Source organism: Xyrauchen texanus, chromosome 42, assembly GCF_025860055.1.
Source record: "Xyrauchen texanus isolate HMW12.3.18 chromosome 42, RBS_HiC_50CHRs, whole genome shotgun sequence".
NCBI classification, from domain to species: Eukaryota; Metazoa; Chordata; class Actinopteri; order Cypriniformes; family Catostomidae; genus Xyrauchen; species Xyrauchen texanus.
In genome coordinates, this window is record NC_068317.1 from 32374314 (window position 1) to 32381385 (window position 7072).

General features: G+C 42.4%; 1 long non-coding RNA gene across 1 annotated transcript; it reads left to right on the forward strand.

The window, feature by feature from the left end:
• Window positions 1–980: 980 nt before the first annotated feature.
• LOC127634978 (uncharacterized) lies at window positions 981–6498 on the forward strand. The gene is made up of 3 exons (XR_007969434.1): window positions 981–1018; window positions 1807–1897; window positions 6478–6498. It is a non-coding gene; the product is annotated as an uncharacterized LOC127634978 (long non-coding RNA).
• The last annotated feature ends 574 nt before the right edge of the window (window positions 6499–7072 follow it).

Below are 7072 nucleotides of genomic sequence, written 5' to 3' on the forward strand. Positions count from 1 at the left end.
GAAGTCTCTTCTGCTCACCAAGACTGCATTTATTTGATCCAAAATACAGTCAAACACTGTGTGAACTCTACATTTTTAAAGAACAGATTTCTATTTGAATATATTGTCAAATGCAATTTGTGATTAAAGCTGAATTTTCAGCATCATTACTGCAGTCTTCAGTGTCACATGATCCTTCAGAAATCATTATACGATGCTGATTTTCTAATATGGGCATATTTAAAGTGCATTTTACTCATTTAACCTGAACACATATTTGCAAGCACAAGCTTGGTTGATGATAATGAGGCAGCATAAATGCTAGTTGTAATATAAATCTAAACATTCATATTATTTTTACATCATAATACAAATTAAATACCTGCTTTAGCTGAAACAGCATTTAAATGCAACTAAAACTTATAAAAGGAGTCATATTTCAAATGTCAATACTCTGAATCATGGCTGGCAAGTCTGGAAACAGTCCCACTAGTAAAATATGTTCATGTTTACATGAAATATCAGGTCAACTAATGAAAACTGACTTAATCGTCTGAAATTGTATCCTCGGCTGGATCAAGTCTCTCTTCAAAATACAAACGTTCATCGGAGTCCCGCTCTTCTCCTGAGGAAAATGTTAAATCTTCCATACCATCCAGAAGTTTCCTCGCCTGTGTATTGTTACAAATGCGCAGAAAAAATTAATGAAATGTGTTTACATCAAACCTCACAGTCGGGGCGTGTACATTTGCATGGATCGTCTCATCACATTTGCGTATGAATGGCGCGCTCTGCTGGTGGGTGTGATCACATTAGAGAATATTATGATGTAAATTGTATTTGGATTCGTTTTCTTATATGCAATGATCCCATTTTCTTTTTTCCAACAGAGAACCCGCAGTGATGGACAGAGGCAGAATGTAAAAAAATGCCCCATGTGCAAAATTGAATACGGTGACGTCAGGCAGCATCTGAAGAAGTGTCATCAAGTAGGCAACAAGGAAGAACTTGATCTCCTTGTTGCCTATTGCTCCGCCAGGTAAGTTTTAATTTGATAACCGTATTTTACAGTGTTTTTGTAATGCACATTGGGCCTCATTCATGGAACATGTTCCCAGACATATGTCTGGACGTCAAGGTTTATGGTCAATTTGCCATGGGATAATTCATTGTCACCTGTAGAAATGACTTGGATGGGCGTCTGCATTTACGCAATGCTGTCACACATAAGTGACCTTTCCCAAAATGTATCTCATTTTGCCAATTAGTTATATAGGAAAGAATAAACTAATAAACTTCCTCTCTTTACACGGCTCCAATCACAACATTGTATTCTTGGGTACATTTCTGATTTTCATATTATAAAAGATAACAATACTTTCTCTTTTAGATGTGCAACAGATGCTATATGTGTTAAAGAACAATAATTTTAAGCATTTTATTCCTTGTTCAGTAACTCTTCAACTGTATTGGGCTCAGTGTTGTATGCTTTTTAATAAAGAGGTTAGAGTAACACGATAAAAGGGCTTGAAAATGCTTCACTGCTGTACACACAAGCCAGTGTTATTTATTTAGAATATATGGCACTCCTGTCCTTCAGTGTCTGCAAACAGGAACTTTTTTTTTGACCATAGCTGTTGTAATTGACCGCTAATCCAAAATATGTCCAGACATTTTTTGTTTGGGAAAGTCCATTTTATGTGCAGATTACTCCCAATTTACTCATATTTACAAATGTTTCATGAATGAAGCCTGTAAATGCAGCGTCACTTCAATGTAATAGTGTAATTGTAAGTTGTGTTAACTCCAATGTATTAATATTTCTAGATACAGCGGAAAGCTGGATTGCTCAATCTGTAGGGTGACGGGGCTTGTGAGGTTGGACAAGCACATTGATTCGTCCCATAGGGATATATCGGTTTGTACTTTTCCAATTTCTCAATATTAAAGGTTTGAAATGAAATGTCTAATACCCATCATTTACTCCCCTTAATGCCATCCCAGATGTATATGACTTTCTTTCTTTCTTCAGATTAGGGGTGGACGATATGACAAATCTGTTTTCATGATACGAGTAATTTTATTTCACGCTAACAGTAGATATCACTATTTATTTATTTTTTGCTGGAAATAAGGTTGTTACGATACCAACATTTTAGACACCAGTGAAATTTCAGAATTCTTTATACCAATTTTGATACCACAGCAAAAACGAATAGGCTAGGCTAGCTAATATAAGTAAAAAGTTGAGCAATTTATTTTGTGTATCTGACCGTTCAAGCACAAAAAGCTGCAATAGAGAACTGACTACGGTACCTGCACGCTACGCTGTTTGTCAGATTTCTGTGTGCATGCTTCGATGCGTACGCACAGAAAGCCTCCTGTCAGACAGCATGCCGGTACCAAAATAATTTTTCACACGGCTTATTACGGTTTTAATAACTCTTTAACATCAAGCACGTCCCGCTCTTCATTTTCTGATTCATGCATGTTTCTTTAATGCTCTAATGTGTCAATAACTTTAAGCAGTCCTGCCCACTGAAAGCTGCATGGATATATTACAATATAAACAATATAACAAAATGTTATACATTTTATATCGTCGCAATATGTATATCATCATATTGCCCAGCCCTACACCACAGATGTTGCACCTGTTTTAATAACAATTTCCTCCTCTTGCTCTGGATTCGATTGTGGGTCCTCCTGATCTGTGCGTTTATGTTTCTCCATGTTTCTTCATCTCACTCGGACTCAAGTGCAGGAGCACGCCCACGCCGGTTGATATTTTATACCGTCACAATATGTATCGTCATACCGCCCTGCCCTACTTCAGTGTGTGTGTGTGTGTGTGTGTGTGTGTGTGTGTGTGTGTGTGTGTGTGTGTGTGGCAATTCATGTTTTCTTTTTGGAATGAAGAGATCTGAATTCCGGAAAAAAAATATATGAATTACTAAAGCCCTATTTGGATGGGATTAGTGTTCAGGATATAGGTCTTTAGAGATATTAGTTACTGTGGACGTCTGTTATGTATATCGTTGATTCGCACAGGATAAGCAATGCCTACTACCTTTACACATTGCCTTAATGTGTAACTTAACAGAGTTTGCATGTCCCTCCCACGGACATATGGGTATAAAGGGAGGGAAATATGCATCTGTCCATTCAGATTTTTTCTTCGGAGCCGAGTGGTTGTGTGATCAGCGAGCTGCATTCGCTTACTGTTCCGCACCTTTCTGCATAGCGTATGCTGTTAGATCTACGGCGCATATCAGCGGCTTTCTCCTCTGCATGTCAGTGCAGCTTTGCCCCTGGGCACTTCGACAGCGCTGCTGAAAGAGTTATTTTCTCTAAAAGAGCAATACACAGCTGGCTTTGTACGTCCTTTTCAAGACGTGTCTTTATAAAGATGCCCTTCCACCCCTGTGTAGTTCCTGGATGCGGTCGATTTTCTTTCCTCACAAGAGAAAGCCATTTCAGCCGCCCACCGCGACTGCTTCCTACGGGATTGGGTGATTTGGGGCGTAAAGCGGGCTCTGTTTCGCTGGGTAAATCCAGCGATGGTGATGATGATTTCGCCGCTGCATCGGAGAACGTCACAGCGGTGTCTGATGCTGATGACTCGATTGGGTGTCCAACCCCGGGTCTGCTCACCCAGTTTGAGCCTGATGTGCAGATGTCTGCTATGCTTGCCCGGACTGGAACCCTCCGTCCCGCCTCACCCCTCACGGCTAGACGATTGGTTCCCTGGGTCAGGGCACCACTCATATCCCTGCAAGAGAGGTTGGAGGGGAGGCTGTCCCCCTCCACCTTGAAGGTGTATGTAGCCGCTATCGCGGCCCACCACGACGCAGTGGACGATAAGTCCTTGGGCAAGCAGGACTTAATTATCAGGTTCCTTAGAGGCGCCCAGAGGCTGAATCCTCCCCAGCCAAGCCTGTTCCCCTCTTGGCATCTCTCAGTGGTTCTCTCAGGCCTTCAGAGACCCCCCTTTGAGCCGATTGACTCAGTTGAGCTCAAGGCCCTCTCCATGAAGACGGCCCTCCTGATCGTGCTCGCTTGGGGTTGGGGACCTGCAAGCGTTCTCTGTCAGCAACACCTGCCTGGATTTCGGTCCGGCAGATACCCATGTCATCAGGCTACATGCCCAAGGTTCCCACGACCCCCTTCGGGGACCAAGTAGTGAACCTGCAAGCGAAGCTACCCCGGGAGGAGGCAGAACCAGCCTTTGCTGTGTCCCGTGCGTGCTTTGCTTATGTGGACCGCACTCAGAGCTTTAGATGTTCTGAGCAGCTCTTTGTCTGCTTGTCTGCCCCTTGAGGGTTCGAGCACACTCAACAAGTGTGGCATCCTCGTGGGCACTGGCCAACGGCACCTCCATGGCAGACATATGCAGAGCAGCGGGTTAGGCACCACCCAATACCCTTACGAGTTTTTACAATCTCAGGGTTGAGTTGGTGCTTTATCAGTCTTATTCCAGGAGATCCTACTAACTCTGCTCCCTGGATGATTCCTCCCTAGCCCACTGGTCTGAATTCAGGGAGGAATTCCCGACCAGACCCACTACGGGTACCAAAACTACTCCGTACAGGAATAGGTGCAACACAGGACCGGGCCCTTGTGTGGATTATTCCTCCTGCGTGTATTTTCCGTGGTACGGTCCCCTACAGTTAGACCAGCGTCTCCCTTGGGCAGTCCCGCTGCCCCCGGTTGCAGTGTTTGTAGCAACTCCTCCCTCGCAGCAGGTAGGATCTACCACCGTGCCATTTCCCCATGTTGCCTGAAAACCCATGTGATGTATTCCACCACTCTCTACCTCCCCCAGCCTGTGCAGGTGGTGGTCTCCATGGGGTGTTTTTCCCTGAAAGAATAAGAGTTGGAAAAGAACACCTTCCCGATGCTTGTGATCGTTAAGATGGCCCCAGCCACTTTGACTCTCGCGAAACGTATAGAGAGAAAAGGCGCTGCTGGTGTGGCCTGCTCCCATGCATTTGTACATCGCTTTGTTCCCCGTCGGGGTGCCAGGAATCTGAAAGGTTTGACGATTTTATGGGGCGTTGGGGAAGAGTGCGTGCAGTCTGGCGCAGCCTGTTGCTTTGGCACACAACTGCCTGCCCGCACCTGCATCAGCAGTGCACGTACACGGTTCAGCGCATGGCGTGATTGAATATGGACCATCTAGTGTTGATTTGACAATGTCAAAGTGAGCGACAAACGGGGAACGTCTAGGTTACTGTTGTAACCTACGTTCCCTGATGGAGGGAAAGAGACATTGTGTCCTCCCGGCCACGATGCTGAACCGAGCCACTGTTATGGCTGAACTTCATTCTCGGCTCCTCAGTGCAAAACCTGAACCTCACTTTATACACGCATGTCCGAGGGAGGGACATGCAAATTCTGTCTGCCAATTTCTCATTGGCTTTTTCTCAAGTTCAGAGATGCGCGAGGCTCTCAAGAGAGACCTCGTTCCCTCAATCAGGGGATGGGGGTTACAACAGTAACCTAGACGTTTTTGTTGTCTCTTAGTCATTGCAAGATTAAAAGGATTTATGCTGATATGTCAAACTCTACTTTGCCTAGGGTGTCTCCAAACCTTTGGAGGGCACTAGTGTTGTCAAAGGTACTGGTACTTTGGTACCAAGTCCGTACAAAAATAAAAAAGATGTAATGATTCTAGTGTTTAATCGGTATCGGTACTACCTAGCACCGACTATCTGGTACCAACGCACTGTTTGAATGGCACACGAGTGCTTTTAGATGATCAAACGCTTATCTGAGCGTATGCTCTATTACTCCTTTACACTAAAGTGGACAAATAAAACAAATGAAATCATGGGATGTCCTAGAGTGCTTAAACTGTTTAACCGCGTAGGACATGTAAAATATCTTTACATGATTAAAATCACAGGGACATGTAGTGAACATGAAATGTGAAGCGTCCGGTGATAAATTGCATGAAATTAAGAGCATGTTTCAAAATGAAAGGCTGACGCCTGAAATTGTAGTAGTATTACAACTATATATTAAAATGTATCAATTTAGTAATATCAATTATACTAATACTTGCTAATAATAATACGAATTTGATTAGACAACATTTTGATGATGAAATTAAACATTAAAACCTGGTATTGTGGAAAAATAATAAAAGGAATACAGGATTTGGGGGAAAAAATACAACACATTTTATTAGGGCCCCACTTAAAAACACTTCAGCAATGCACGTTTAATTGAGAAACACTTGAAGGAAACATGCATATATTTAAATGTATTATTTACACTAAAATATTACTTTTTAAATAGTCAAAATTTGTGTTCAATAGCACATTACCTAATTAGCATATTTTTACTGTGGTATCGCAATTTCCCTGGTAATGTCACGGTACCAAAATCTTAGTCGTCAACACTAGAGGCCGCTGTACAGTGTGTATATAATTTTTTTCTAGAATACAGGTGCACCTTGAATAACAATGGCTATTTTTTTTTTTCTTTTTTTAGAGAAATGAGCGTGCGGATCTGGTCACAAGGGCAAAGAAACGTGCTGTTCTCCGTGACCTTCAAAGGTTACGGATGAGTGATCCGGAGGTACCAATCAGGTCAAATCTTGATGTAGAGATGGAGGATGTGGAGGATGTTCAGGGTGAGGGTGGGCCGGACCACCGTTGTCCGACATGTGAGGTGTATAAGGCTCAGATATGCACACTAAAAAAGACTATTGTGGTGCTGAGAAGAAGTTTGCGACAGCGCCAGGCGGTTCATGGTACGTATTACATCAGTGCCTTACCATCTTACTTTATTACTTCCCTTGCTGTTCTCATGTTGTTTTTACAGAGATAGATCTTGATTTATGGTTTAATTGCATTGGACAAAAAAAACCAATGGTTGCATATTTAGTACAATTTAAAATGTTTATATTTTTATAGTGCCATCAAGAGGCAGAGGTGTACCACTTTGTGTGTATCCTTAGAATGACCCCATACATAAGTGTATTAAATATTGTGATCTCAATCTGTTCAAAAGTTATAACTGTTTTAGTAATACTGCCCACAATGTACATGTTGATAAAAGTTCAAAATTCCTTTCACTTTTTTAT